Source organism: Drosophila miranda (assembly GCF_003369915.1).
Source record: "Drosophila miranda strain MSH22 chromosome Y unlocalized genomic scaffold, D.miranda_PacBio2.1 Contig_Y1_pilon, whole genome shotgun sequence".
In the NCBI taxonomy this organism is placed as follows: domain Eukaryota; kingdom Metazoa; phylum Arthropoda; class Insecta; order Diptera; family Drosophilidae; genus Drosophila; species Drosophila miranda.
The window spans coordinates 32,762,873-32,785,593 of record NW_022881603.1 but is presented as its reverse complement, the minus strand read 5'-3'; the positions used below and the strand labels follow the sequence as shown (position 1 = coordinate 32,785,593).

The window sequence follows — 22,721 nt, the reverse complement described above, 5'->3', positions numbered from 1 at the left end:
CGAGCCTTTGAGGCCATCCTCGAGACGGGCATCAACATTAATCATTCAAAATTGAGCGACATCAGCCCCGTGGAGTTGGCCGTAATCTGGGGCAACCACAGGGCGCTAGAGAAGCTGTTGAAGCATCCGCAGCTGAGGCTGACATCGCATTCCAAGCTGCTGAACGCGGTTATCAGTCGCCTGGGTGAGCAGCCGCTGGACGACTTCTGTGACCACCAGCGCTGCTTCCAGCTGCTGCTCGAGAGCGATCGTGTGGACATCAATGAGGCGGACAAGGCTGGCCTGGTGCCACTCTCCTATGCGGTCAAGTATCGCAACACAAAGGTGGCACAGGAGCTTCTACGGCAGGGAGCGTACATCGGGGCGAGAAGCGCGTTCGGAGATCTTCCCATACAGGAGATGGACCCGAAAGTGCTGGAGGAGCACTTCGATTCCTGCATCACAACCAACGGGGAGAAGCCCGGTGACCAGAGTTTCGAGATCATCATCAACTACAAGAATCTGATGAGACGCCAGCGAGAGCCCGGGCAGTCGGACAAGCGGAGCATTGGCCATCCTCACCAATTGGAGGACGAGATGACTCCAATCGCATACATCGCCGATTCCAAGGAGCTGCGTTACCTGCTGCAGCACCCGCTAATCTCGAGTTGAAGTTTCCTCTTCCTCAAGTGGCACCGCCTCTCGGTGATCTTCTATCTGAACTTTCTACTTTACTCTCTCTTCACTGCCTCCATTATCACGCATACGCTCCTTAAGTTCCACGAAAGCGACCACACGGGCCTGTCTGCCCTCTTCGGCCAGTTCTCTTGGATAGGGATTGTGTATCTCATGATCCGAGAGGTCATACAGCTTGCCATGTCGCCGCTGCTGTACTTCAGGTCCATCACGAACCTGATGGAGGTGGCTCTCATTGTCTTGTCGATCCTAACCTGCATGGAAGCCAGCTACGACAGGGAGACGCAGCGCATACTGGCCGTCTTCACCATTCTGCTGGTGTCCGTGGAGTTCTGCCTGCTGGTTGGCTCCCTGCGAGTACTCTCAATTTTGACGCACATGCTCATGCTGCGCGCCGTCTCCAGCAGCTTCATCAAGAGCTTTGCTCTCTACTCGATCTTTGTGCTTACGTTTAGTCTGTGCTTCTACATACTGTTTGGCAAGCCCCAGGTGGATTCCTCCTCTCCGAAGGACAGCACGCCAGAGCCAGCAAAGGAGGGAGAAGATGATGGTCACTTCAACACATTCTCCGTGCCCATCGAGGCACTCATCAAGACGATTGTGATGCTCACGGGAGAATTTAATGACGGTGACATAAAGTTTGACAGCGTCTACACTTACCTGATCTTCCTGCTCTTTGTGTTCTTAATGACCATTGTGCTGTTCAATCTCCTGAATGGTCTGGCTGTCAGCGATACTCAGGTGGGTTTATATTTCCTTTTCTTCCTCGGCTTTATCCAACTGTTTTCTCCCCTCTCTTTTCCCACAGGCCATCAAGGCCCAGGCGGAACTGAACGGCGCCATTGTCCGCACCAATCTGCTGACCCGCTACGAGCAAGTTCTCACTGGCCGAGATGGACACGCTCAGACCTCATCGTCCCAGTTGAACAAAGGCAGTCGGTTCGCTCGAGGAAGACCATGAGCTAGTCACCGGTTCAATCGTAATTTTCTTCATGCTTTTCTTGAGTTTCACGCCCTCGTGGGCGAAAGGAGAGAAAATCTTCACTGATGAATCGCCTGATCGGATCGGATGGGCTGTTATATACTCACAACACATACTCATTGGCCGCATTTGCATTCAGGTCCTAAACGAGAGTCACACACCACACACATGCACATTATTATCATTATCATCATCATTATGATGACTGTGAGCGAACGAATGCTGATGAAGATTTTATTTCATTGTCGAAAGTTATGGGATTGGTTAAGGAAACCCAAGGTGGGATATGAAAAGTATTGCGTTCTGCTCGGGCATAGGATCCCAGCTTTAATATTAGAGGGATTCCCCTTCCAAGCAACGATGCGACAATCAACGGACATTGATTAACAACTGTATGTACATATGCATCTACAGTGGGTACACAGCAAGGCAGGCGCGATTAGATACAGGCCAGCGCCGAGCAGCGTAGACACCCAGTACCCTGCCACCCTCCGAGGGAACCAGAGAGCGATGAAGGGGGATCTGTGTGTGCGTATCCAATGAATTAATATTTCATTCTAGAACGCAGTTGTCTGCGTTAGTTGGGCACACACACACATAGTACATATATGCTGGCAGCGTTCCCATTCAATCTACTCGACGGCTGATGCACGCCAGTAGCCCCCGCTGGAAACTTCCGCAGATTCTGGAACGCAGAGGATGCGGGCTATCGGCGACAGGGGAATACTACTAAGCAGAAAGAGAAGGCGAGTTCATATTATTGCCAATTTAATGCAAGAAAATTAAAGAGAGTGGAGTGGGCCATGCCAAAGGCAGAAGAAAGAAAGGCCGTAAACCAAAAGAAGAAGGCCTGTCTCGCTCTCTCGTGGGAATTGACTTTGAATTTCGAATATTTCGGTATCTATTTTCATTGCGGCCAAAAACGGAGAGACGATTCCGTGTATTGCGATGCCAGCATCAACGAAAATAGATGCCCAAATGGAAGTGCAAACATCTGAGGGGAGGGGTGGAGTGTCGGGCGTGTGGCCGTGTGTCTTCTGTCAGTGGGTGATTGGATACTGCTTGCTGCTTTCTGCTCGATGGCTGCCCCTAGAGCACGAGGTGCAGGCGTATCTGGAACACCAGCTGCTCGACGGTCTTCTTCAGGAGCGCCGCCAGGGACAGGATGAATCCCAGGAGGCTGAGGGAGAACAGCCAGGGCGTGGTCATGAGCACGGCAAAGAAGACGAGCGTCTCGTCGCCCCGGGCATTGGCCATGCGCCACAGCAACTGGCGCTGGATGGTGCGCAGCTTGAACTTGCTGTTCCACAATCGGTGGCGCTTCGAGCCGACGGTTTCGTTGAAGCCCACGGTCTTCTCGACCAGCCAGAACACCGCGCAGCACAGCAGTTGCAGCACCAGCAGCACGACCTTGACCACAGCGGTCTCCAAGACGAGGTGGTACAAGGCCACCATGCGCTGACGGTGCTCCGGCTGCATTGTGGAGAGCACGACTGCGCCGAGGGACTCCAGCGGGGAGACCCTGGGGGAAGAGCCGTCGGAGAGCTCCTCCCACTCCGAGTCCGACTCGGTGCGCTCTATCGAGCTGAACTCGCTCTGGCTCTGACAGGAGCACGACTCCTCCTCTTGGTCCTCCTCGGTGGGCATCGAGTAGTCGCCCTCGTAGTCGCCCTCGTAGCGGCATTCGGAGTACTCTTCGTGGCGGTCGCGGAGGCTGTCCGGAGAAGCGCCGCCTGTCCAGAGGGAGCTCAACACGGGCGGTGGTCCCATCGAAGCCATCTGTGGCACAGCATTGAATCTGCAGGTGAGCCGGGGGTAAGTTATGTCCTGGGGGAAGGGGAGTCTGGGCTGCTGCCGCTCACCCATCTGAATCCCCATCGGAGGGAAGGTGGGGGGTGAGCGTGACCTATTGGACCCATTAGGCGGGACAGCAGAGGACTGGTGTGGATTTGGCCTAGGAAGGGCATCGCATTGAGTCCATTCTTGTCGGCGGAACCTTCGGGGGGACCTGCAGCCCCGGCTGCTGCTGCTGCTGCTGGTCGGTAAAGACGAAGGATCCCAGGGATCCGAAAATACCCCGCGAGCGGGTGAATGGGGAACGTGGATTGTTAATAGTTGGATTCATCTTATTCCAGCACCTGTGAGGAAATATTCGTTCATGGGCTTTGTTTTGTATTTGTATTTTTATTTACTTTATGTTCCCTGTGCTTTCGATATTTGCTGCCGTTCTCTGTGTTGTGCCGCTCTCTCCAGATATTCGTACTGAATGATTTCCAGAGCCAGTTCTGAAAGGCTCCAAGTGATAGTTCAGGGCCCACTTCGATGTTGTGTTTCGAATCACAGGTCAGGTGACGTACTTTCCCTGGGCAGAGCTGCGACTTGCAATAGTTGATCGGCTTTGTTGGTTTGGGATAGGACTTGCGATAAATACCATGCCACCATACTCCTTGGTGTGGCCGAAATGTTGGCTACCATTCTGGGATTAAGGAGTTAAGGGTTAAGGGTTAAGGAGAGTGGTGGAGGGGGGGGGGGGTATATTTTTGCTTGGCTTTACATCTTCCTTAAGCTGCTGTTTTGTGTCACAGCCAACCTGTCATTTGTACATTGTCATGGGTTAAGCATTTGCTGTGTTCGGCATTCAATTTGTGGCTTGATTTCTTACCTTTTATGATGCTATATTTTCATATAGCGATACGGCTGTAATCCATGTAGGACATGCACTTTGTTTATCCATTCAAAGGCGCTAAAGAGGGTAGTCCTGTAATCCAAAAGGGCATCCAGTATATCCAGAGCGAAGGTTAATCCATTCGATGGAGCGCTCAAGCAGACCAGCCAGGCGGTTGACCAGAAGCTTAACGAGGCTTAAAATTTCCAAGAGGACGCCAGCCGGCAAGTGTCATTGCAGTCCCTCCAGTCGACTCCACTCCAGTCCAGTTTTTTCCCAAACTGTGCGACGTGAATAACTTTGATGATTTCTTGGCCCAAAGGCGCCCACACAATATAAATACTCCTCCCTTTTTTGTCAATAAGTTTATTTTCAGTCGTTACGTTTACGAATAACAGGCGACTTTTTCTACTCAAATCAAATATTAAAATTAAAAAACGAAACAGTTATTGGTTGATGTCCTTCAGCTTCTCTGGATCAGTCTACTCAAGCCAAATCAAATATTAAAATTAAAAAACGAAACAGTTATTTGTTGATGTCCTTCAGCTTCTCTGCATCCGTCTTGGCGGCCCACAAGCGGCACCCAATTTTTTTATAGTCATCGCTGCACATGACTATCGCCCTCAAATTCTCGGCCGGCACCCCAGTTTCCTCTGATAGTCTTAACATGGTCACTTTTTATACCCGATACTCAAAATGAGTATTGGGGTATATTAGATTTGTGGTAAAAGTGGATGTGTGTAACGTCCAGAAGGAATCGTTTCCGACCCCATAATGTATATATATTCTTGATCAGCATCAACAGCCGAGTCGATTGAGCCATGTCTGTCTGTCCGTCTGTCCGTCCGTCCGTCTGTCCGTCTGTCCGTCCGTCCGTCTGTCCGTCCCCTTCAGCGCCTAGTGCTCAAAGACTATAAGAGCTAGAGCAACGATGTTTTGGATCTAGACTTCTGTGATATGTCACTGCTCCAAAAATATTTCAAAACTTCGCCCCGCCCACTTCCGCCCCTACAAAAAACGAAAATCTGTGGCATCCACATTTTTAAAGATACGATAAAACCAAAAACGCAGAATCGGTGAGGATGACCATATCTTCTACAGTGCAAAATCTGAACCAGATCGTATAATGATTATAGCCAGAATCAAGAAAACAATTTCATTCTTTCTCGCTCTGTCTCTCTCTAACACACAGGTTTCATGGTCGGTTTTGCCAATTGCAAAATATGAGTTCAAGGATCTCAGAACCTATAAAAGCCAGAGCAACCAAATTTGGTATCCACACTCCTGTGATATCGGACCTTGACCGTTTCGTGTCCAAGTTTCGCCACACCCCCTTCCGCCCCCGCAAAGGACGAAAATCTGGGGCATCCACAAATCTCAGAGACTATTAAGGCTAGAGTAACCAAATTTGGTATCCGCACTTCTGTTAGATCTCACTATAAAACGTATATCTCAGAATTTCGCCCCACCCCTTCCGCCCCCACAAAGGACGAAAATCTGTTGCATCCACAATATTGCACATTCGAGAAAACTAAAAACGCAGAATCATAGATAACGACCAAATCTATCAGATTGCTGAATCTGGTTTAGATCAGATAATTTTTATAGCCAAAAGGAACAAATCAATTTGCAGTGCTACGCAGCTCCCGACGTCACGCTCAAACTGATTTTCTGTAGAGGCGTCTGCCGGAGGAGAGCCATACTGACTTAGTATCGGGTATAGCTGTAGAGTTGCGGTGTCCGCAGCAACTCACAACGTTCCCCCTCGTCTATGATTCTGCGTTTTTAGTTTATTATACCCGTTACTAAAAATGAGTATTGGGGTATATTAGATTTGTGGTAAAAGTGGATGTGTGTAACGTCCAGAAGGAATCGTTTCCGACCCCATAAAGTATATATATTCTTGATCAGCATCAATAGCCGAGTCGATTGAGCCCTGTCTGTCTGTCCGTCTGTCCGTCCGTCCGTCCGTCCGTCCGTCCGTCCGTCCGTCCGTCCCCTTCAGCGCCTAGTGCTCAAAGCCTATAAGAGCTAGAGCAACGATGTTTTGGATCCAAGCTTCTGTGATATGTCACTGCTACAAAAATATTTCAAAACTTCGCCCTGCCCACTTCCGCCCCCCCAAAAGACGAAAATCTGTGGCATCCACATTTTTAAAGATACGATAAAACCAAAAACGCAGAATCGGTGAGGATGACCATATCTTCTACAGTGCAAAATCTGAACCAGATCGTATAATGATTATAGCCAGAATCAAGAAAACAATTTCATTCTTTCTCGCTCTGTCTCTCTCTAACACACAGGTTTCATGGTCGGCTTTGCCAATTGCAAAATATGAGTTCAAGGATCTCAGAACCTATAAGAGCCAGAGCAACCAAATTTGGTATCCACACTCCTGTGATATCGGACCTTGACCGTTTCGTGTCCAAATTACGCCTACCCCCTTCCGCCCCGCAAAGGACGAAAATCTGGGGCATCCACAAATCTCAGAGACTATTAAGGCTAGAGTAACCAAATTTGGTATCCGCACTCCTGTTAGATCTCACTATAAAACGTTTATCTCAAAATTTCGCCCCACCCCCTTCCGCCCCCACAAAGAACGAAAATCTGTTGCATCCACCATATTGAGGATACGAGAAAACTAAAAACGCAGAATCATAGATAATGATCATATATATCAGATTGCTGAATCTGGATCAGATCAGATCATTTTTATAGCCAAAAGGAACAAATCAATTTGCACTGGCTACGCAGCCCCCGACGTCACGCTCAGACTGATTTTCTGTCTCTCTCGCACGCACTCTTTGTCGTGTCGTTCATTCTGACTTAGTATCGGGTATAACTGTAGAGTTGCGGTGTCCGCAGCAACTCACAACGTTCCACCTCGTTAGTTTATTATACCCGATACTCAAAATGAGTATTGGGGTATATTAGATTTGTGGAAAAAGTGGATGTGTGTAACGTCCAGAAGGAATCGTTTCCGACCCCATAAAGTATATATATTCTTGATCAGCATCAAAAGCCGAGTCGATTGGGCCCTGTCTGTCTGTCTGTCTGTCCGTCTGTCCGTCCGTCCGCCTGTCCGTCTGTCCGTCCCCTTCAGCGCCTAGTGCTCAAAGACTATAAGAGCGAGAGCAACGATGTTTTGGATCCAGACTTCTGTGATATGTCACTGCTACAAGAATATTTCAAAACTTTGCCCCGCCCACTTCCGCCCCCACAAAGGGCGAAAATCTGTGGCATCCACAATTTCGACGATACGAGAAAACTAAAAACGCAGAATCGTAGAAGATGACTATATCTTCTAGAGTGCAACATCTGAACCAGATCGTATAATTATTATAGCCAGCATCAAGAAAACAATTTCATTTTTTCTCGCCCTGTCTCTGTCTAACACACACGTAGCATAGGCGGCTTTGCTTAGAGTAAAACATTAGCGCCTAGATCCCAGAGACTATAAAAGCTAGAGCAACCAAATTTGGTATCCACACTCATAATATATCGGACCGAGACGAGTTTGTTTCAAAATTTCGCCACACCCCCTTCCGCCCCCGCAAAGGATGAAAAACTGGGGATATTCACAAATCTCAGAGACTATTAAGGCTAGAGTAACCAAATTTGGTATCCGCACTCCTGTTAGATCTCACTATAAAACGTATATCTCAAAATTTCGCCCCACCCCCTTCCGCCCCCACAAAGAACGAAAATCTGTTGCATCCACAATATTGAGGATACGAGAAAACTAAAAACGCAGAATCATAGATAATGATCATATATATCAGATTGCTGAATCTGGATTAGATCAGATCATTTTTATAGCCAAAAGGAACAAATCAATTTGCACTGGCTACGCAGCCCCCGACGTCACGCTCAGACTGATTTTCTGTCTCTCTCGCACGCACTCTTTGTCGTGTCGTTCATTCTGACTTAGTATCGGGTATAACTGTAGAGTTGCGGTGTCCGCAGCAACTCACAACGGTTATTATTATTATTGTTATTATTATTAAAATTAATATAATTATACTACATACTACAAAATATTTTCTAACGTCTTATTTAATAATTTAATTTTTCGGTCCATTATTTGGAGAGCAATGAACACCACAGTTGTAGCATAATATACATGGACGAGGGCAGTAGGTAGCAACACGTTCTGGCTAGGCTGAGATTTCTGGATCGAGGAGGGAGGGCTAGAACACCTGCTTGCTAGAAGCACAGTCGTGGCCTCTTGCTGGATCGATTCCTCGGCCGGTGAAGAGGAAGATGAAGCACCAGTTCCCGATGGAATGTGGAGTAGCGTGTGATGTTTGGCCTGGCAATGCCTGCAAAGTCCTGACCTGCACCTCTGCAATTCATGGCCTTTGTTGAGGCAGTTCAAACACAAGCGGCTCTTCTTTGCTTCTTTGTATCGTTCAAACGCAGAGAGATTCAGGAATGCCTGACATCTAGATATGTAATGCTCGGAGGAATTGCAATGGTTACATATGGGGTTAGGATGGTCGTTACTGGAGGTGATAAGGGTGACAGGTTTGTCTTCTCCCATCTGTTGACTAGGACTTGTTGCCATGGCTGATCCCAAATTCTCCGGCATCCGACATCTCGCTTCCAAAAATGAGGCCATGCTTGACCACCGAGGCAATCCTGACGTCGGCAAGTTCTCTTCCCATTTCTCCTTTGTTTTGTGGTCCAGTTTCGTGCCTATGATGAAGATCAGCAACCCATCCGAAATCTCCTGCGGGGTCGCCAAGGTCTGAAGTGCACGCAAGTGCGAATTGATTTTGTCGCTGAGCGCGCGCAAGCCGATAGCTGAGCCCTTCTCCACCCCTTGCAGCCCGAAGATAGCCTTGACGTGTGCCTGAAAATGTAACAGTTTATTATCGAATCGCAACATTAGCAAATTCAACGCCTTGTCGTAATTCTCCTCAGAAAGTTCCAAGGAACGAATCGTATCCAGCGCAGCACCATCTAGACATCCACGAAGATATTGGAATTTTTCGATGATTGGTATACGATGGTCTTTGTGCACCATTGTCGAGAACATCGAGTGGAATTCTGGCCAATCCATGTAGTTCCCCCCGAATCCCGGAAGCTGCAACTCGGGCATTCGAGAACGGCCTGTACTATTATAGGCGAACAACGACGAATTCCCCTCGAGAGTATGCCGAGCCGTTGAATTGGCAACATTTACCGTGCGAGCAGCCAGAGAGCGTTTAGCAGGGCAAACAAGCGGAAAAGCTTTAACAAACAAATGAGTGACATAGACATAAGTAACAAACAAAATAAGCGGCTGAGGGCCAAGGATTAGGTGCTATTTGGCAAGCAGCTAATCGGCTGGGTTCTGCTCCGAACAATACTCTTGTACTCTTGTACAATACTCCTTAGTTAACCGTAGAAAAATGCTTGGTGTGATATTTATGCACAACTTGATCAGGGGTGACATAGACAGCCCTGATCTGTTGAGCCGCATAAACTTCACGATTCCTATTAGACTGACTAGAAATTTTATACCGTTGTTCCTTCCACTTTGTAGATCGAATTATTCCTTGCATGAACCGTTTAGGGTCTTATGCTCGGATTATAATTCCCTCTACCATATTATATCCACCACTAATTCTCTTCCCCTTATTAAATTATTAATCCTTACACAACTTTCTATTAATTAGTAACTGTAGTGGTATTTGTACTTTGATTGCATGCTTAGTTTCTTAGTAAGTTTAGTACTAATTTTCCTCGAATGTTAGTCTAATAGCTATCTTTCTTGCATGTTCGCGTTTGGTTCGGCTACGCACCGCGCGTCATGCGGCAGCGCCCCTCGGTCGGTTGGGCGGGAGGAGGGCTGCGTTTTGCCTGGGATCCGCGCGTAACAGCCTTCTGCTGGTGTCACACGGGCCACTTGACGGTGCAGTTACTGCATCGCCTCTTGAAAGATGCAGTCATTGCATGTCAACGTCCACAATTTTCTTTCCTGTATTCCTTGACATACATATTTGACAACAGCACATCCTCATGTATATAATTTTTTAGGATAACCTTTTTGAGGTGGGGCAGATCCCACAATATGGGGAATTTTCCCCTTACACTTTTGCACGGCATGAAATTTGCCAAGCAGTGGTCGGATCCAACTGCCAACAGTTGACTTGACAAGCCCCCACTCTCAACCTCCCTCAATACTAAATCGAGTCCTTCCTTGACCGCATTCCTGCCTAGTGCAGATGTTTTGGAAACGGGACAAATGTGGAAATACAAATAATGAATTTCATTCCCGTTAATTGGGATTGCAGCGACTGCAAGAATTTTCCATTTATGTACCGGTCCTTTTTTTGCATATTGGTACCACGGCATGTGATACTCATCCATGTAAATGGAAAATTCTGAGTCGCTTAGTTTCTGTAAATTTACAGTCATGTTAATGCGTCCATTCATTATGTTTCCTTGCATTTTCAGTTCTTCCAATGGCTCCGTTACCAGATTTTCGGGGCCTGCTCGCTTGAAGGCGACCAATATCGTTGACCAGATCATCGTTACCGACGATACCTGGAGGAAGAAAAGTCTGATTCACCTGCTCCAATGTAATTGCCACAATCTACTCACCTTCAGTGTCGTCGTCGTCAACATCCATAGGCAATGTACTAACCAGCCGGTCCAGCGGTCCACACGGCAGATGTTCCTCTGCCTCTTTGTCCTGATACGGCTCGAACAGATTGAGTTCATTTATGTCCTCATCGAAACACGACAATTGCGACGGCTCGAACATATCTTCCACTATGTCCTGATACGGATCGAACAGATTGAGTTCCTTTATGTCCTCATCGAAACATGACAATTTATGCATTTCTGAATCTATCTTTTTATCCATCTTGGCGCGGTTCTTGGGTTACTCTTATTAACTTATTTCACTCTTTTCTCTATTTTTGTCGATCGTCGAATAACTCGCCTCAGACTTATCGCAGTATAATATCGCATAAAACCTATCGCAGTATCATATCGCAGTATAATATCGCATAAAACTAATTGCAGTATAATATCTCGATCGGTTAGGGTTAATATATGTTGCCTTACAATTATTTTATTTTTATTTTTATACATGTTGAAATCAGGAAACTAGACGCGGAATTATGTGATATTTATCGGTCCGTATCGTATAGCAACAAAATATCTGTAAACGTTCTTCCTTCTTGATCGTCGTATTCGAATAAATGTGTGTTGGCATATCGAGTACATTGGTATTTCTTATAATACTATCGATGAGTAAATACCAAAACCATTCATGCCCCGTTATTTAAAACATAAATAAAGAACACAAAATAAGACAAAGATGTACATTAATTTGGGAGGTGTAAGAATTGACGGGGTGGACAGTGCCCTTGTTAATGTATTATGCGGGATATACTGGGACCATCTGCAAGCCCGGAAAGTGCAAAGCCCGAAAGCACAGGAAATTGTCAACATGACGTTGTCGTTCGGTGGAGCCCAAGTTTGCGACATAAGTGCAGCAGGAGTGATTAATTTGTACTTTTCTTTCTGGACCATCAACGTAAGGGTAAGTAAATTAGTTACATTTTGTAAACTTTTAATAGCACGGTTTTATTATATGTTCTTCTTTCTTGATCGTCGTATTCGAATAAATGTGTGTTGGCATATGGATACTTGTCCTCGACAAGTATCGATATATCGAGTACATTGGTATTTCTTATAATACTATCGATGAGTAAATCTTAAACTAATATTCAAATCTTATAAACTAATATTCATATCTTACATTCGGGCAAACTGACTACAGATCGCCCACGATCTACACACTAAGGCATACAGTTGGTTAAACATTTCTTATTCGGTATTGTCTTACTTAACATACTATTTCATCGATTAACAACACGAGACCATGGTTTTATCCTTACACTCTACCCAGGGTTTAAGCCTTGCTGGTTCTAGTATACTTCGGAATGGCATTTGCGTCAACTGACAGTCCTCAATGTCGACAACCTCATAACGATCATTATCCAATACTCTATTGATCCTGTACGGTCCTCGATACTTTGGTGCGAACTTCTTATTGATCCCCGGTGTTGTGTCCACATGCCGGACTGCTACATAGTCACCAGGTTCATACTTTAATGGGGCTCTATGTTTATGGGCATACATCTTCTCATTTCTTTTCTGCGACAACCGTATGTTCTCACTTCTCCTCTAGGTATTCGGTTAATTCATCTACAACGGGTCCTTTCTGGGGTATTCCAAATAACAATGTGCTAGGTGTCTTTTTCGTACTGCTGTTAACGGAGTTATTAATGGCGTGCTCTACCTTGCTCATCAACCTATACCAATCGGCTTGCTCAAGGGGCTCTGACAGTTTTCCTAACATAGGAGTAAGAACACGATTCACCCGCTCCACTTGGCCATTCGCCTGCGGTGCACCTGTAGCTACCTTAATGTGCTCTATCCCTCTCTCCTGCAGAAAACTAGAGAACTCTAACGAGGTGAAACAGGTCCCACGATCTGATATTATCCTAGTAGGGCGACTATAGAAATCAAAATATTTACTTAAGGCATCCTTCGCTTCCCGCGTGCTGGTTCTATTAACCGGGAACAATTTGACAAACTTAGTGAATGCATCTATTACCACAAGGAGGTGTTTTCGCTAAAATCTAATACTCGGCAACGGACCCAAATGATCAACATGTAGGGTATGAAAAGGAACACAGGTCTTTGGGATACTATGGAGCGTTCTGTTATGGATTGTTTTAGGCATCGAGTGTAGTATACACGGTAGACAGTTTCTGATGAACCTTGCCACTTTACTTCTCATTGACGGAAACCAGTAGGTCCTCAAAAGGTCACTCACGCACTTCTCTGCGGCCAGATGTCCTAGTTTTTCGTGTGACCGCCTTATCTACTGCTCTTCCGTACACATTGGTACATAGAAACATAGTTTGTTTTTACAACTCCTCTTGTAAACAATACCATCTTTCATTTCAAAATCTACTTCAATTCCATCCTCTAGCATTTTTCGAATCCTAACTACTTCCTTGTCTCGCATCTGTTCTGTTTGCAATATCAAATCAACATCTTCTGGCGTTGCACCTACTACCCCAACTGTCAATGATTTTAGTAATCTTTCCTCCTGAAACTCTAACTTGTCCCTCTCTACTGTATCCACAACACATTTTTTCTCTTTATCTGAATTCCTATTACTAATGTACTTTACTCCCCCACCACATCGTTAACGCTTCTTCTACATTGGCTCAAATCTCTAATTTCAATCTTCGATCCATCCTCTACCCTATATTCACTATTCTCTATGTTATCTCTACAATCACTACCAAGGTTCTCTCTATCATCAGACTTCCACCTATTTCCCAATCTACTTCCTACTGCACTTGATTCTCCACACTCAATCGCAGGGTTCTGTACGGTACTACTACGCTCTCTACTGATATTTAATTCTCTACACTTAATCACAGGGTTCTCTACGGTACCTCTATGCTCACTACCAGGGTTGTCTCTACTTACACTATTCCTTGTATATTGCTTTCTACTCTCATCTTTTTCTAAATTAGACTTTTCTAAACCGTATTTGACTCTATAACCATCCTCTAACATATTCGTCACTTGATCTTGTCTGCTCAGCGCATCAACGTGCGCCATACTGGCTCCAGGTCTGTGCATAATGGAGTAATCATAGTTCTCTAACTCTAGGGACCACCGTGCTATCTTAGGACTAATTGACTTTCTGGTTAACGTCTGTACTAACGAATTACAATCCGTGATTATTTTGAAGGACCTATTCTCCAAATATGCTCTAAAACGCCTCAATGCATAAATTATAGCCAATGTCTCTAGTTCGAAACTATGATAACGTGATTCTCTTTCTGTTGTTTTGCCGGAATAATAGGACACAGGGTGCATCTTCCCATCATCTTGTCTTTGCATCAGTATTGCGCCATAACCGTATGAACTTGCGTCTGTATGTAATTCCGTTTCTCTATCTGGGATAAAAATTGCTAATACCGGAGGATTTGCCAACGCATTCTTAAGAGTTTCAAACGTCTTCACCTGTTCTCTATTCATGGGAAACGGACCACCTTCTTTTAACAACTGCACCAAGGGCTTAGCTGTCGTCGCAAATGACAACATGAAACGTCGAAAATACGAAAAGAATCCCAAGCATGAGTGAAGTGCTTTTACATTTTGAGGGACTGGGTATTTTTTCAAGGCCTCAATATGGGAATCACTAGGAAATATTCCGTTTTGATTAACTTTATACCCCAGGAAATCGATGTTTCGATTGACAAACCTCCACTTTTTTAGATTTATCTCTAAATTTTGCTCGCTAAACCGAATGCATAGTCTTTTTAATATATCCATGTGTTTTTCAACTGTTTTAGTCGCTACTAATATATCATCCATGTACACTACAATGCTTTTGTTCCTAATAAAGTCTCTCAAGAGCTCCGAAATAAATCTCTGAAAAATAGCGGATCCATTTTTTAACCCAAAGGGCATTCTCAAGTACTCATACTGTCCTTGCGGTGTCACAAACGATGTATACGAAACTGATTTTTCTTCTACGCCTATTTGATGATACCCACTTTTCAAATCTATAATGGAAAAACAGCACTTGTTTTCTAAAAACTCAAGACAGTCCTCAATAAGGGGCAATGGGAAATTATCTTTAACAATTCGTTTGTTCAGACCACGGTAATCGACACACATTCGAAGTTCTCCTGATTTTTTTATACCCGATACTCAAAATGAGTATTGGGGTATATTAGATTTGTGGTAAAAGTGGATGTGTGTAACGTCCAGAAGGAATCGTTTCCGACCCCATAAAGTATATATATTCTTGATCAGCATCAATAGCCGAGTCGATTGAGCCCTGTCTGTCTGTCCGTCTGTCCGTCCGTCCGTCCGTCCGTCCGTCCGTCCGTCCGTCCGTCCCCTTCAGCGCCTAGTGCTCAAAGACTATAAGAGCTAGAGCAACGATGTTTTGGATCCAGACTTCTGTGATATGTCACTGCTACAAAAATATTTCAAAACTTCGCCCCGCCCACTTCCGCCCCTACAAAGGACGAAAATCTGTGGCATCTACATTTTTAAAGATACGATAAAACCAAAAACGCAGAATCGTAGAGGATGACTATATGTTCTAGAGTGTGTAATCTCAACCAGATCGTATAATTATTATAGCCAGAATCAAGAAAACAATTTCATTCTTTCTCGCTCTGTCTCTCTCTAACACACAGGTTTCATAGTCGGTTTTGCCAATTGCAAAATATGAGTTCAAGGATCTCAGAACCTATAAAAGCCAGAGCAACCAAATTTGGTATCCACACTCCTGTGATATCGGACCTTGACCGTTTCGTGTCCAAATTTCGCCACACTCCCTTCCGCCCCCGCAAAGAACGAAAATCTGGGCCATCCACAAATCTCAGAGACTATTAACGCTAGAGTAACCAAATTTGGTATCCGCACTTCTGTTAGATCTCACTACAAAACGTATATCTCAGAATTTCGCCCCACCCCCTTCCGCCCACACAAAGGACGAAAATCTGTTGCATCCACAATATTGCACATTCGAGAAAACTAAAAATCAGAATCAGAATCATAGATAATGAATCTGGATCAGATCGGATCATTTTCTGTCTCTCTCGCACGCACTCTTTGTCGTGTGGTTCAATATTAGCGGCGTCTGCCGCAGGAGAGCCATGCGGACTTAGTATCGGGTATAACTGTAGAGTTGCGGTGTCCGCAGCAACTCACAACGTTCCACCTCGTTTTTACTAGGACCAACGGGGAAGCATAAGGAGACTCACTATGACGGATTACTTTCTTTTCTAACAGATCATCTACTATTTCAGCTACTTTCTCTCTCTCATGGTAGGATAAACGACGCGGAGTACAATGAAATGGTGTTGTTTCTGTTACACGAATCTGCATCTGATACTTTGGTGGTGCTTTAAAGTCAAATTCTTTGTGTAAATAGTATGTCTTAATAACTTCCCTACACTTTTCTGCAAGAGTGGGGCCAAATTCGAAACCTACGTTAATATGTTCCTCTTCATCAATCTCTACCGCCGCACAAAAGTTACTGAACTCGTCGCCTTGATTCATATTCTCGATGGCCATTTTGTCATTCCTTGAGTTTTCTTGTGTCTGATTTTTAAATGGATTAGAACGTTTGATTAGCTCGCTTCTTTCTGATTGATTACCATCTAACTTATCATATAGTCTTATGTTAATATTATTTTTACGTTCGGTGAATAAAGACGCGCAGGTTAAACTAATAGCTTTTTGCTTTAACGAGCTTAATGGTGTGTGTTGCTTCGCATTGATATTTTTCTTATGAACTAATTTTACTTCAATAACTTTAAGGGCATCGCGTCCCAACAATACCGGCAAAGGCAGCATGTTATCATCTACGATGTTTAATAGAACGATATATTTCTTTGTGCAAAATTCAATATGGCACTTAATTTTTCCCGATATGGGAATTGGTTGTCCTCCTAGTCCATAGTATTTCCTAACTTCATTATAGGCTTCAACTATAGCCGACTTCGGTATCAAAGACTTATGAATAAAACTTACAGGGCTACCTGTATCAAATAGACTAAAAATACTGACGCCTCTTTGTTCACCAAAGGGAAGTCATAAAGTGATTAACTGGACAGCCGCTAAATCGTCGTTGTTTTTTTTCTCCTGGTCGCTCCTCATCTTGAACTGCAGCTACCCTAGTTGCCATCTTTCGTTTCGGGCACTGCGAATATAGGTGGCTGGTACTCCAACAGTTAAAACATGCCCCATCCGGTCTCTTTGGCTGACTTCATTTCTTCATAACGTGCCCAAATTGCCGACAGTTGTAGCAACGCATTGCGCCACCACCTTGCTGCTGCCCAAATGCCATACTCACATTTAGTTTTCCCTTTGTCATACCTTCGCTACGAATTGCTACGACGCCAGGAGCTCTTCTGACCTTATCATAGGTGACCATCTTGTCACGCAACTCGTTGAGGGTGCTGCAATATAGCATGGATGCTGCCATGCCCGTCTTTACCTGCAGTCCCTCTACGATGAATTTGACATCGCTCGTGGCCATGTCTGCTTGCGACGCTATGCTGCACATTGCGACGAAATATTGCAATGCGCTTTCATTATTTGCAATTTTCCGTGCCTCCAGTCGCTTTCCAATGTCCCACGCTGTCACTTTCTGCTCAAAGACGTTGAGCAATTCTGCTCGCATCAATTGCCAAGTCAAAGGCGCCACATGGTCGATGTACGCCTTCGCCGATCCGCCTAGCAGCCGCTTCGCTAATATCCAGCATTTGGACTCGGATACACCATGGAAATTCATAATGTCCTCAAAGTTACTTATCCAACTGGTTACAGCCTGGTCGTCATCTCCAGAAAATGGACGCATCAACGCCTCAATGTGTGTCAAGTCGATGCAATCTCTCGGCGTTTCCAACTCCATAGCCTCTTTCTCCGTTTTCAATATGCTTAATTTGAGATCAGCTAAGCGCTTGCGAGAAACGTACAATTGTTCCAACTGCTGCAAACGGCGCGATTCTTCTTCGTATTCATCTGAGCGCATGGTCAATTTCGAACAAGCGTTGTCTTGTCGCGGCATGAATGCTTCTCGAGCCTTCTGCACATTTTCACCATATTCTTCTGGCCCCGCTTTTACTGCGTGTTGTGCACTACGGTTGTCTCTATCTATCTCGCGCTCAACCGGGACTGCAAAAATGTCTGCCTGCATAGTCTCGTCTGCGCTTGGCGCCGTATTTCCTAGCTCATGCGTGTCTTCCATGATTTTTTTCACTGCTGTACGTAATTGGTGTATGTTGGCATCTTGATCAAAATATACGTTATGTCGCTACGCAATATGTCGCTAAGTTCACTTTTGGTTTTCGCTCTTATGTCTGCATAGTTCATCACAGAGTTTTTTTTTGGGCAAACCCCACACCTGATATGTAAACTTTTAATAGCACGGTTTTATTATATGTTCTTCTTTCTTGATCGTCGTATTCGAATGAATGTGTGTTGGAATATCCATACTTGTCCTCGACAAGTACTTGTCGAGGACAAGTATCGATATATCGAGTACTTTGGTATTTCTTATAATACTATCGATGAGTAAATCTTAAACTAATATTCAAATCTTGTAAACTAATATTCATATCTTACAATTTATATTATATTCTTCTAATAATGTATTCCATTCAGCGGGGACGACGCACGCGAAGTATGCTGAGCCTGTTACTCCGGTGCAGAATATTTCTGTTCTGATGATATCTCAGGATATTGAGGATATTGACAACAATATGAACGGTGATACGGAGGAGTCGGCCACAACTCAGGATATTGAGGATATTGACAATATGCACGGTGATACGGAGGAGTCGGCCACAACTCAGGATATTGAAGATATTGACAACAATATGAACGGTGATACGGAGGAGTCGGCCACAACTCAGGATATTGAGGATATTGACAATATGCACGGTGATACGGAGGAGTCGGCCACAACTCAGGATATTGAGGATATTGACAACAATATGGACGGTCATACGGAGGAGTCGGCCACAACTCACGATATTGAGGAGAATATTGACAACATTTCTGACAATATTCACAATATTTCTGATTATACAGTCAATGATATGGAGTGTACTATTTCTGATGAAATATATGATTCGTCTGAGCCAGTGCACCACGTGGAGAAGAAGCAGGAGCAGGAGGTTCGAGAGGATCCGGACTTAAGTAAGTAAATAAGTAAAATTTAAAAAAAATACATATAATAACTTCTTAATTCTCTAGACATGTTAACTGAAGTCATTCTTAGTACTGAAAGGACAATTTGAAAACACCGATTTCCCCTAAGGCTTCGCCCCCCGTGCATGGCTGCAAGTGCAAACTATGCGGCAAAATGATTGGAAGATTGAGCACCTTGGGAAACCACGTAATGAACCAACATTACACAGCAATAAGAGGTATGGTTTCAAGGAATTCGAAGACAATGCAAAAAATTGCTGCCGTTTTTAAGGAAAAAAAAAAGTGACCATGCTAAGACTATCAGAGGAAACTGGGGTGCCGGCCGAGTATTTGAGGGCGATAGTCATGTGCAGCGATGACTATAAAAAAATTGGGTGCCGCTTGTGGGCCGCCAAGACGGATGCAGAGAAGCTGAAGGACATCAACCAATAACTGTTTCGTTTTTTAATTTTAATATTTGATTTGGCTTGAGTAGACTGATCCAGAGAAGCTGAAGGACATCAACCAATATCTGTTTCGTTTTTTAATTTTAATATTTGATTTGAGTAGAAAAAGTCGCCTGTTATTCGTAAATGTAACGACTGAAAATAAACTTATTGACAAAAAAGGGAGGAGTATTTATATTGTGTGGGCGCCTTTGGGCCAAGAAATCATCAAAGTTATTCACGTCGCACAGTTTGGGAAAAAACTGGACTGGAGTGGAGTCGACTGGAGGGACTGCAATGACACTTGCCGGCTGGCGGCCTCTTGGAAATTTTAAGCCTCGTTAAGCTTCTGGTCAACCGCCTGGCTGGTCTGCTTGAGCGCTCCATCGAATGGATTAACCTTCGCTCTGGATATACTGGATGCCCTTTTGGATTACAGGACTACCCTCTTCAGCGCCTTTGAATGGATAAACAAAGTGCATGTCCTACATGGATTACAGCCGTATAGCGCATCATAAAAGGTAAGAAATCAAGCCACAAATTGAATGCCGAACACAGCAAATTCTTAACCCATGACACCACCAAAAGGGGGAGAGGGAGTAGAGGGGGATGAGTGCCCCTATTAATCCTAAGTGCTTCCTGTGATTTTATGTAAATTTGTACACGGGGAACAGAGGACTCCAAAGAGACCTCTCGAGCAGCAATTCAATGTACAAATGACAGGTTGGCTCTGACACAAAACAGCAGCTTAAGGAAGATGTAACGCCAAGCAAAAATATACCACCTCTCCACCACTCTCCTTAACCCTTAACTCTTAACTCCTTAATCCCAGAATGGTAGCCAACATTTCGGCCACACCAAGGAGTATGGTGGCATGGTATTTATCGCAAGTCCTATCCCAAACCAACAAAGCCGATCAACTATTGCAAGTCGCAGCTCTGCCCAGGGAAAGTACGCCACCTGACCTGTGATTCGAAACACAACATCGAAGTGGGCCCTGAACTATCACTTGGAGCCGTTCAGAACTGGCTCTGGAAATCATTCAGTACGAATATCTGGAGAGAGCGGCACAACACAGAGAACGGCAGCAAATATCGAAAGCACAGGGAACATAAAGTAAATAAAAATACAAATACAAAACAAAGCCCATGAACGAATATTTCCTCACAGGTGCTGGAATAAGATGAATCCAACTATTAACAATCCACGTTCCCCATTCACCCGCTCGCGGGGTATTTTCGGATCCCTGGGATCCTTCGTCTTTACCGACCAGCAGCAGCAGCAGCAGCCGGGGCTGCAGGTCCCCCCGAAGGTTCCGCCGACAAGAATGGACTCAATGCGATGCCCTTCCTAGGCCAAATCCACACCAGTCCTCTGCTGTCCCGCCCAATGGGTCCAATAGGTCACGCTCACCCCCCACCTTCCCTCCGATGGGGGGTTCAGATGGGTGAGCGGCAGCAGCCCAGACTCCCCTTCCCCCCAGGACATAACTTACCCCCGGCTCCCCTGCAGATTCAATGCTGTGCCACAGATGGCTTCGATGGGACCACCGCCCGTGTTGAGCTCCCTCTGGACAGGCGGCGCGAAGAGTACTCCGACTGCCGCTACGAGGGCGACTACTCGATGCCCACCGAGGAGGACCAAGAGGAGGAGTCGTGCTCCTGTCAGAGCCAGACCTGTCAGAGCCAGACCTGTCAGAGCCAGACCTGTCAGAGCCAGAGCGAGTTCAGCTCGATAGAGCGCACCGAGTCGGACTCGGCGCAGTCGTGCTCTCCACAATGCAGCCGGAGCACCGTCAGCGCATGGTGGCCTTGTACCACCTCGTCTTGGAGACCGCTGTGGTCAAGGTCGTGCTGCTGGTGCTGCCACTGCTGTGCTGCGCGGTGTTCTGGCTGGTCGAGAAGACCGTGGGCTTCAACGAAACCGTCGGCTCGAAGCGAAACCGTTTGTGGAACAGCAAGTTCAAGCTGCGCACCATCCAGCGCCAGTTGCTGTGGCGCATGGCCAATGCCCGGGGCGACGAGACGCTCGTCTTCTTTGCCGTGCTCATGACCACGCCCTGGCTGTTCTCCCTCAGCCTCCTGGGATTCATCCTGTCCCTGGCGGCGCTCCTGAAGAAGACCGTCGAGCAGCTGGTGTTCCAGATACGTCTGCACCTCGTGCTCTAGGGGCAGCCATCGAGCAGAAAGCAGCAAGCAGTATCCAATCACACACTGACAGAAGACACACGGCCACACGCCCGACACTCCACCCCTCCCCTCAGATGTTTGCACTTCCATTTGGGCATCTATTTTCGTTGATGCTGGCATCGCAATACACGGAATCGTCTCTCCGTTTTTGGCCGCAATGAAAATAGATACCGAAATATTCGAAATTCAAAGTCAATTCCCACGAGAGAGCGAGACAGGCCTTCTTCTTTTGGTTTACGGCCTTTCTTTCTTCTGCCTTTGGCATGGCCCACTCCACTCTCTTTATTTTTCTTGCATTAAATTGGCAATAATATGAACTCGCCTTCTCTTTCTGCTTAGTAGTATTCCCCTGTCGCCGATAGCCCGCATCCTCTGCGTTCCAGAATCTGCGGAAGTTTCCAGCGGGGGCTACTGGCGTGCATCAGCCGTCGAGTAGATTGAATGGGAACGCTGCCAGCATATATGTATGTACTATGTGTGTTTGTGCCCAACTAACGCAGACAACTGCGTTCTAGAATTAAATATTAATTAATTGGATACGCACACACAGATCCCCCTTCATCGCTCTCTGTTTCCCTCGGAGGGTGGCAGGGTACTGGGTGTCTACGCTGCTCGGCGCTGGCCTGTATCTAATCGCGCCTGCCTTGCTGTGTACCCACTGTAGATGCATATGTACATAAAGGTTTTAATCCTTTTATAGCCGAAAGGAACAAATCAATTTGCACTGGCTACGCAGCCCCCGACGTCACGCTCAGACTGATTTTCTGTCTCTCTCGCACGCACTCATTGTCGTGTCGTTCAATATTAGCGGCGTCTGCCGGAGAGAGCCATTCTGACTTAGTATCGGGTATAACTGTATAGTTGCGGTGTCCGCAGCAACTCACAACGTTCCACCTCGTTATTATTATTATTGTTATTATTATTAAAATTAATATAATTATACTACATACTACAAAATATTTTCTAACGTCTTATTTAATAATTTAATTTTTCGGTCCATTATTTGGAGAGCCATG

The 22,721-nt window shown here is 45.5% G+C and overlaps 1 long non-coding RNA gene and 1 pseudogene across 1 annotated transcript; both read left to right on the top strand.

Moving 5' to 3' along the window:
• Nucleotides 1-60: 60 nt before the first annotated feature.
• Nucleotides 61-21,002, top strand: LOC117189997 (annotated as a pseudogene).
• On the top strand, nucleotides 19,043-19,310 carry LOC117189999. Its single transcript, XR_004473621.1, has 2 exons — nucleotides 19,043-19,079; nucleotides 19,137-19,310. It is a non-coding gene; the product is annotated as an uncharacterized LOC117189999 (long non-coding RNA).
• Nucleotides 21,003-22,721: the final 1,719 nt, after the last annotated feature.